The sequence below is a fragment of the Hemitrygon akajei genome, chromosome 7 (genome assembly GCF_048418815.1).
Source record: "Hemitrygon akajei chromosome 7, sHemAka1.3, whole genome shotgun sequence".
Lineage (NCBI taxonomy): Eukaryota > Metazoa > Chordata > Chondrichthyes > Myliobatiformes > Dasyatidae > Hemitrygon > Hemitrygon akajei.
In genome coordinates, this window is record NC_133130.1 from 130,242,429 (window position 1) to 130,251,809 (window position 9,381).

Sequence of the window (9,381 nt, forward strand, 5' to 3'; positions counted from 1 at the left end):
TTACCCATAGCTCTCTATTTTTCTGAGCTCCATGTACCTATCCAGGAGTCTCTTAAAAGACCCTATCGTATCCACCTTCACCGCCGTTGCCAGCAACCCATTCCACGCACTCACCACTCTCTGCATAAAAAAACTTACCCTGGTATCTCCTCTGTACCTGCTCCCCAGCACCTTAAAACTGTGCCCTCTCGTGCTAGCCATTTCAGACCTGGGAAAAAGCCTCTGACTATCAACATGATCAATGCCTCTCATCATCTTATACGCCTCTATCAGGTCACCTCTCATCCTCCATCGCTCCAAGGAGAAAAGGCTGAGTTCACTCAACCTATTCTCGTAAGGCATGCTCCCCAATCCAGGCAACATCCTTGTAAATCTCCTCTGCACCCTTTCCATAGTTCCCACATCCTTCCTGTGGTGAGGTGACCAGAACTGAGCACAGCTGGGGTCTGACCAGGGTCCTATATAGCTGCAACATTATCTGATAGAACATAGAACAGCATAACACAGTACAGGCCCTTCAGCCCGTGATGTCCTACCAACCTTTTTAATTACTCCGAGATCAGTATAACCCTTACCTCCTAAATAATACTCCATTTTTCTATCATCCATGTGCCTATCTAAGAATCTCTTAAATACTCCTAATGTATCAGCCTCCACCTCCACCCCCGGCGGAGCATTCCACACACCCATCACTCTCTGTTAAAAAAAAACTTACCTCTGACATTCCCCTCTACTTTCCTCCAATCACCTCGTATTGGCTATTGCTAGCCTGGCTGTCCCCTCTAACTCTGCCTCTTATTGTCTTGTACACCTCTATCAAGTCAGTTCTCACCTTCCTTCGCTCCAAAGAGAAACCCCTAGCTCACTCAAGCTTTCCTCATAAGACATGCCATGTAGTCCAGGCAGTACCCCGGTAAATCTCACTCAACCTTTTCTCATAAGAGATGCTCTCTAATCCAGGCAGCATCCTGGTAGTCCAAATAATGATACATTACTGGTTGTACTTCTTCTTCAGCCCATCACCGCGGCTGGCTCATAGGCTGCCAACACCAGCTTGCCAGCGTCCTCTGTCCTGAGCCAGTCTTCCAAATTGTCCCCAGATGCAGCCCATCTTCTAAGATGAATAAACTCTTCTTGGGCTTCCTGCTGGATATAAGTATCGATTTTAACTGACGTTTTGATGACAAACTCTGCCATCTTCATCAGGGATGGTGTCTGCGTATGTCTAGTCTGATGATAATTATACCCCCATTGTCCATCCGTCCTGATTGGTTAGTCCTTATCCAATCAGGTTTCTGCTGTCCCATTGCTGTCCAATTGAATTCCAGTTGTTACTTAGAGCAAGACCTTCCTCTTTGTTAAAATTCTTTTCCTCTAATTTGATTTCAATGGCTTCCTTCACCAGGTGGTTCCAAAAGCCATTGGCGTGGCACAGTAGTTTTGTGCCATTGAAGTCACTGGCCATTGTGAATGGAATGTTCTGCTGCCACCAGTTTCTCCGGGTCACCCAAACGGATACACCTCCTGTGCTCCTTGATGCGCGTTTCCACTGTGCGTCTCACCTGGCCGATATACACTGCTCTGCATTCACAGGGAATCCTGTAAACGCTAGCCGTCCTGAGACCCAGGTCATCTTTGACCTGCCTAGGCTGTGATTTGAGCTTCTTTACAGGATTGTGGGTGGTACTAATCTGTTATTTCTTCAGGATACTGGCAATCCTTCCAGAAACCGTGGAAATAAAGGGAAGACGGGCGGTAGTGACGGGTCTCTCATTTTTAGGTTTCCTGGTTTTTCCGTCAGACCTTTTAAGGGCCCGATTGACTTCCTTCACCTTGTAGCCATTCAATAGAATCATTATACATGATTGTCTTATTTCTTTGTGGAGTCTCTCTGGGTCTGAAATAGTTTTGGCACAGCTAATCAAAGTAGAAAGAACCGCTGTATGTTGGGAGGCATGATGGTGGCTGTTATTGTTGAGGTATAGATCCGTGTGAGTGGGTTTCTGAGGGATGCCACGTCCGAGGCTACCGTTCGGTTTCTGAATATTCAGATGTCCAGAAAGGGGAGGCCACTATTCTTCTCCATCTTCATCGTGCACTGAATGTGTGGATGTTTACTGTTCAGATAGTCCATGAGGCCTCACTACGAAGGTGTCATCGATGTACCTGAAGAAGCTTTTGGGGTGAAAGAGCAATGAACTCAGAGCTCTCTCCTCAAGTTAGCAACAGCCACAACAAGGACGATCCATGGCCACTCCGTCTGTCTGTCCACAGTAGTTCCCCTTATAGAGGAAGTACGTTGCTGTAAGGGGGTGTTCATAAAGGTCACCGGTATCCTTGACAAACCTTGACTGCAGGAGGACCAAGCTGTCCTTAATGGGAGCTCTTGTGAACACCATGTTGAAACTGACCATTATGTCTCTGGGTTCAGCTGGATGCCGGTTATTGTTTTTATGAAGTTGGTCGAATTCATGATGTGAAGCTCACAGCCCCCAACGAAGGGAGAGAGCATGGTCATTAAATGCTTAGTGAGATAGTAGGTCAGAGAATCTACCCCACTGATGGTAGGCCTCAGGGGAGATTCCTCCTTCTGTATCTAGGGAGCCCAGAAAGTCCTGGTCTACCAGCGTCTGAGGCTTCTTCGAACATCCTTCTTCTCCCAGGGATGAAGTCTTTGGAGCTTGTGCTGGTGTTTCTATAGCTGTGGGTTTTTAGGGGATGGGGTTGCTAGCCCCATACCCAACCCCCCTCCTTTCACAGCCAGATTTGGGACCGTCCGCAGCAGAGTTACTACTTGTGTTGGATCATCGTTTTGCCTGTCATACATCTGGTGTCTGGAGCAGCATTGAAGGTCCACCATCTCTGTCTGTCCTACCGTTGCATGCAGATGCAGAAGGATTCCTTCTGGGTAGCTTTCAACCTGATGGCATAAATATTGACTTCTCCTTCCAGTAAACAAATCCACCCCACCTCTTCTAATCCCCACCCTGACATTTTACCTCTTCTCACTTGCCTATCACCTCCCTCCGGGTCCCCTCCTCCTTCCCTTTCTCCTATAGTTCACTCCCCTCTCCTATCAGATTCCTTCTTCTCCAGTCCTTGACCTTTCCCACCCGCCTTCTAGCTATCCTCCTTCCCCTTTTTTGTAATGGCATCTCCCCCCTTCACTCTCAGTCCTGATGAAGAATCTCAGCCCAAAACGTCGACTGTTTATTCCTCTCCATAGACGCTGCCTGACCTGCTGAGTTCCTCCAACATTTACGTGTGTTACTCTGGATTCTTCATTGCTGTTTCTGTAACAATTTTGTTTGACCAGTCTGGGTTGTTAGCCCTGAGCTGAACCCCCGAACCTGGAGGACCAGTGGACCACTCTTAGACTGACCTCTACCCTTTGACCTGTTTGGCCTGGGTGACCCTACCAAGAGCCAAAGCACAAGGCCCTGATTCCAGCCAACACAGATGTCCAGATTGTGTACTAGATCTCCAACTAATTTTAACAGTTCTTTTTTCACTAGCTTTAGAAATCGAAGACATCCAGATGCCAAGAACTAGGTTTGACGCCAATGAAGGCGACAGGCTGCTTATCCCATGCTCCTTCAAAGCAGATGAAGGCATCCAGTCCAGCAACCTGCGACTCGAGTGGGGAGTCATCATGGAGCCCAGCGGTTCCTACCGACCCATCTACCGGGTGGTGGGGTCCATGCTGGAGCCCGTCACCGAGCCGAACCCGTACGAAGGCCGTGCTCAGATGTTCATCTCGCTTATTCCCAAGGGCAACTGTTCGCTGGTGCTGCATCCCGTCCTGGCCAGAGACGCCGGGCAGTACGAGCTGAGGTTGTACTCCCAGGGCGAGGTGACGGTGAACGGACAAAAAGTAGTGGTCGCTGTCCACAGTGGGAAAGGTGAGAGCTGATATGACCAAGCTGGACACGGTATCGAATCCCAAAGGTTTTTGTAATCACTTGGATGGTTTCCATGTTCAAAAGCCCGAAGTAAATTTATTATCAAGGCACATAGGTGTCCCCAGACTGTAACATGGAAACAGTGAGCTGCCTGGTCAGGAGTGATACCCCTCTCTCCCTCGCTAGTGAGAGAGACAGAGAGCCTGCTTGAGATGTCGAAGTGTTGGGATGGACAGTATTTGATGGACTGTAGATCGTGCTCTCTGGGGGCTTTGTTATTGCCTGGGGGAGGGTGGTGAGAGGGGAGAGGGTTGATTCTTTTGCTGGAACAAGTGGGGTTAGGAGGAGGGGGGAGGGTTGATGCTTTTGCTGTTTGTGTGTGAGAGGGAGGAGGGTTTCCAACGTTTTTCTGTCATTCAATCTTTGTTTTTTTCTCTCTGTTTGGTGGATGTCTGTGAAGAGTAGGAATTTCAGGTTGCAGACTGTATACATTCTCTGATATTAAGTTAAACCATTGAGATTTATTGTCTGGTGGGCATTTACAGTAAGTACAAAGAAACAAGTAGTAATAATAATAATAATAATAACAACAAATAAACAATAAATATTGAGAATTGGAGATGAAGTGTCCTGAATAGCAGTTCAGTGATGGGGTGAGTGAAGTTGTCCCCTCTGGTTCAAGAGCCTGATGGTGAGGGGTAATAACTGTTCCTGAACCTGGTGGTGTGGGTCCTGAGGCTCCTGTACTTCCTTCCTGATGGTGAGGGGTAATAACTGTTCCTGAACCTGGTGGTGTGGGTCCTGAGGCTCCTGTACTTCCTTCCTGATGGTTGAGGGGTAATAACTGTTCCTGAACCTGGTGGTGTGGGTCCTGAGGCTCCTGTACCTCCTGCCTGATGGTGAGGGGTAATAACCGTTCCTGTACCTGGTGGTGTGGGTCCTGAGGCTCCTGTACTTCCTTCCTGATGGTTGAGGGGTAATAACCGTTCCTGTACCTGGTGGTGTGGGTCCTGAGGCTCCTGTACCTCCTTCCTGATGGTTGAGGGGTAATAACTGTTCCTGAACCTGGTGGTGTGGGTCCTGAGGCTCCTGTACTTCCTTCCTGATGGTTGAGGGGTAATAACCGTTCCTGAACCTGGTGGTGTGGGTCCTGAGGCTCCTGTACCTCCTTCCTGATGGTGAGGGGTAATAACTGTTCCTGAACCTGGTGGTGTGAGTCCTGAGGCTCCTGTACCTCCTTCCTGATGGTGAGGGGTAATAACTGTTCCTGAACCGGGTGCTGGTGGGCCCTGCTGGCAGCAGTGAGAAGAGAGCATGACCTGGGTGGTGGGGCCCCTTGATGATGGGTGCTGCTTTCCTGTGATAGTGTGCTCAATGGTGGAAAGGGTTCTACCCGTGATGCACTGGGCCATATCCATTACTTCTTGTAGGATTTTCCATTCAAGGGCATTGATGTTTCTGTGCTAATGCAGTCAGTCAATCCACTCTGCACCACACACCTATAGAAGTTTGTCAAAGTTTTAGATATCATGCTGAATCTTTGCAGACTAAGTAACAATATCATAAACCTGACACAAGTATTCAAAATATCCCTAACCATGGGAGAGGTGCCAGAGGACCGGAGGGTAGCTGATGTTTCTCCTTAGTTCAAGACAGTCTCTAAGAATCTGGGAAGTTATAGGCCAGTGAGTTGCGGGTAAATTATTGGAAGGTATTCTAAGAGAGAGAATACCATCAGTGGCCTATATGTTAATGCAAATGGCTAATCAGCAAATGATGTGGCAGCATCTCAGTGGATAAAAGCATGCCCACATGGTCAAGGGGTTCAGTTATTCAAACCAAACATCAGAACGGGAAAGAAATGTGACTTTCATCGTGGAATGATTGGAATGTAAAAGGTGGTTTGAGAATGTCAGAAACTGTTGATCTCCTGCGAGTTTCATACACAACAGTCTCTAGAGTTTACAGACGATAGTAAGCAGCGATTCTGTGGGTGAAAGTGCTGTGTTAATGAGCGGTCAGAGGAGAATGGCCAGACCGGTTCAAGCTGACAGGAAGGTGACAGTAACTCTAATAACCACACGTTACAACAGTGGTGTGCAGAAGAGCATCTCTGAACGCACAACACATCGAACCTTGAAGTGGATGGGCCACAGCAGAAGGCTACGAACCTACACTCACTGGCCAATTTATCGGGTACAGGGGGTAAACATCGAGTGTATATTTCTTAGTGTGATTTATACTAGATGTTTATGTACTGACTTGTACTTAAAGCCCATCACCCCTACTGGGTCACAGGCCACTGACAGTAGCTCGCCAGAGCCTCTGTCCTGGGCACGTCATACATGTTGTCTCCAGGTGGCACTTGTACATCTCGGGGTGTCAGAGTTCAGAGTTCAATCCCAGCGTCCTCTGTAAGGAGTCTGTATGTTCTCCCCGTGACCGTGTGGGTTTCCACCAGGTGCTCCGGTTTCCTCCCACAGTCCAAACACATACCAGTTGACAGGTTAGTTGGTCATTGTAAGTTGTCCTGTGATTAGACTCGGGGATGGCTGGGATAGAGCGGCTCGGTGAGGGCCAGAAGGGCCTGTTCCATACTGTATCTCAAATAAATAAATCCCACCTGCTCACACACGGAGACACACTTCCAACCCCAGGACAGGCAACCTTCAGTCCTGGCAGATCAAGAATCTGTAAACCTTCACCTTATAAATATACAAATTTTACCACAAAGATATTTAAATCCGTCGGTCGCTTCTGTTGACAGCTTGTTCCTTACTCACCCTGCCCTCTGAGTAAAGAAATTGCCCTAAACATTTCACCTTTCATCCTTGACCTCTAGTGTTCGTCTCACCCAACCTGCATTTACCATATCTATACCCCTCAGAAGCCTCTCTTTATCTCTTTAAGATCTCCCCTCATTCTCCCACACTCCAGAGTATAATTACCAAACCGATTTGAATTCTTCACTCAGGATGGTGAGAGTGTGGAACTGATGAATGTGGGTTCGATTGCAATGTTCAAGAGAAGTTCGGATAGGTACATGGATGGGAGGGGTGCGGAGGGCTATGGTCCGTGGGTGGGTGTAGAGACGAGGCTGAATAACAGTTCAGCACAGACTAGATGGGCCAAATGACCTGTTTCTGAGCTGTAGGGTTCTATGACTCTATCCAACCTTTCCCTATAATTCAGGTCTTCAAAACCCAACAACATCTTTGTAAATATTCTCTGCACTATTTAGAACGTAGAACATAGTACCACACAGCGCAGGCCATCTTGTCAAGGACTGTATTTGTCAACGTGGAACGGAGAGCGAGTTTGTAAATCTGGCGGGAGCAAAGGGTTTCGGGAATGGCGAGGGTGGAGTGCCAGGGGAGGGGTGTGGGGCAGGTGGCAGAGAAGGAGTGCCAGGGACAGGGGTGGGTGCAGGTGCAGACACACCCAGCCCTGAGACTCCAGGCGAGGTCATTTGATTCCAAACAACTGGTTTATCGATCATTACAGAATGTCTCTCTGGTGCTTCCCACTCCCTCCCCTCTCCCTTCCCCTTTTCCCAACCATGAGTCCCCTCTCCCTGCCCCCTTCCCACTCTCAGTCCACAATAGAGACCCAGATCAGAATCAGGTTTATCATCACTCACATATGTCATGAAATTTGTTTTTTTTTTGTGGCAGCAGTACAGTGCAAAACATAAAATTACTACAGTACCTTGCAAAAGTCTCTCTCTCTCTCTCCCCTCCCTCTCCTCTCTCTCTCCCTCTCTCTCTCTCCCCCTCTCTCTCTCCCCTCCTTCTCCTCTCTCTCTCTCCCTCCCCTTCTCTCTCCTCTCTCTCTTTCTCCTCTCTCCTCTCTCTCTCTCTCCTCTCTCTCTCTCTCTCCCTCTCCTCTCTCCTCTTCTCCTCTCTCTCTCCCCCTCCCCTTCTTTCTCCTCTCTCTCTCTCTCTATATATATATATATGTGTGTGTGTGTGTGCCAAAGTACTGTACCTGTGACACTCCCCTCCCTACAGTTGGCTCCGATCACCTTAAAGCTATGCCCCTGTTTTAATCTTGGGTCCATGAACCCATGAACACCACCTCAGCATTTCAACATTCAAAGTAAATTTACCATCAAAGTACATGTGTGACACCACATACAACCCCGAGATTTGTTTTCCTGTGGCATTCTCAGCAAATACAAAGGAGTACTGAAGAATCCATGAAAAATTACATACAAGGACAGACAAACAATCGATGTGCAAATGAAGACAAACTGTGCAGATACAATAAATAAATAAATAAATAAATAGAGAGAGCGTGATTTGTGCGGTGAATTTAAACACTGGGCCAGGTAAACTGCAAAGACGAGGTGTCGGGACCAGAGGCGAGTGTAGAGACGGTTCTGCTCCACGATGGTTTACCCGCTCTCTTCTGCACAGAGAGTGAGTCTGTAAGACTGCTCTGGCTCCCACGTGTTTGTGACCTTCATGCCGATTTGCCCCACTATATGATGAACGGAGACCAAGGCTAAGGGCCGACTCCAGGCTCCAGGTCTGGAGGCTCAGTTTGGTTCGGAATTTGACTGTTTGCAGGATTTGTGTTTTTTTCTTTCTCTGTGCATCGGATGTTGGTCTTTTTTTAAAAAAAATTGTGTTCTTTTGGTTTCTTGCTTTGTGATCGCCTGTAAGCTGATAATTCTCAAGGTTGTATAACGTACAAATTTTCATAATAAAGTTACTTTGAATTTTGAACTTCAGATGTGTATTGCTCCCTTATGCACTAATTATTGCTTTAATTATTCTTTCCTGTTGTAACGGGAGTAATATTTTTACCTCTTGCTCTGTACTGCTGCTACAAACAACGAAGTTCACCATGAGTCAGTCATATTAAACTGAATTCTGAGTTTAGGAGAATGAATGGGGTGGGGTGCGATTCTCATTGAACCCTACCGAATGTTGACAGGCCTCGATAGAGTGGACGTGGAGAGGGTGTTTCCTGTGGTGGGGGTTTCTAGGACCAGAGGACACAGCCTCACAATAGAGGGCGTCCTTTTAGAAGTGATATGAGGAGGAATTTCTTTAACCAGAGGGTGGTGAATTTGTGGGATTTGTTATCATGGACGGCCGTGGAGGCCGAGCCATTGGGGATAATTAAAAGGGAGGTTGATTGGTTCTCCGTTACCGTAGTATGGGTGTCAAAGGTTATGGGAGAAGGCAGGAGAATGGGGTTGAGAGGAATAATAAACCAGCCATGACGGAGCATCGCGGTGGAGTAAACTCAATGGGCCGACCGGCTTAACTCTGCTCTCATGTCCTATGGTTTTATATTAAACCTGACTGCGATACAATTGACAATAACTTCTCTCTCTCTCTGGTGATGCCTCAGGTTCTCCGAAAGAAATGAAGAAGGGAACGGTCTCTACGAAGGGCACACTGTCGGAAGGGGGGAATCTGGATACCTGCAGAGAATTTTCCAACTTCGACAAGCGCTTGATGACTTT